A 930-nucleotide genomic window follows, 5' to 3' on the forward strand; every position below is an offset into this window, starting at 1 on the left:
TTGCCTCTCTGAGACTCCTCTGTCCTCTGAGATTGGAATTTGGGGAGGATGCATTAGGAAATGATTTTTTTCCCAGTAATGACAATGTTCAGTACCACATAAGAAATGAAATTGAAGCATTGATCTTATTCTTCAAATATAGGATAGCTTCAATATTAGAATTAACATATAAATTTAGCATCCATCTTATTTTCGACTCGCTTCTGTTGAGTAAATGCACATAGAAAGAATGAATCACTGAAACAGTATGCAGTTGAAATCGGGTTCGTTTTTCAAACGTGTCAGTTCAAATGCAGTCAGAGCCTGTTCTCTGGACACCCAACAAATGTTCCCGAGATGCCCCCTCCCGCCACCTCGGGCCCAGTCCACCACAGGACAAGCTGGGGACCTCAGAAGTGACACCATTACTGAGCTATGCCTTAATACCTGAAGGCTGTACTTATCCCCTTCTTTAGATCTTTGTCAGAAATTTAAAATATTCTTTGGCTCTCCAAAGCCTGTTGATTGACCCAACAGCCTAGAATTAGCCAGAATCACTGCCCTTTTTCCTGGTACCTGCCCTCCTGTTTCCCTGTTAGTCATTCATTTATATTCATCTATGAAACTAATTTTCCCCCAGCAAGACTGTTGGCATTTCTTAAAACTCAAAGCTGCAGGGCAAAACATATTTGCAGAGTTACTAGTTAACGGGGAATAATGGAACTAGAAGGATCCACAGCACCAAAAAGCCTAGCCCTCTCCTTGGGGAAAAGAGTAGCACATTTATGCACTGTCTGGTCCCTTCCAACAAGAAGTTTTTAGAAACCAGCATTTCTGACCCCAAACATGAGTTCAAACTAATAGTTGACCTTAATACCAAAACTATTTGAACTAGATCTAGGGTATATGCCAAGACTGCCTATAAGAGGAAAACCTTGCCAAAGAGGGGGG

This window comes from Fukomys damarensis, unplaced genomic scaffold (assembly GCF_012274545.1).
Source record: "Fukomys damarensis isolate Sample0158 unplaced genomic scaffold, DMR_v1.0_HiC HiC_scaffold_31, whole genome shotgun sequence".
NCBI lineage: Eukaryota > Metazoa > Chordata > Mammalia > Rodentia > Bathyergidae > Fukomys > Fukomys damarensis.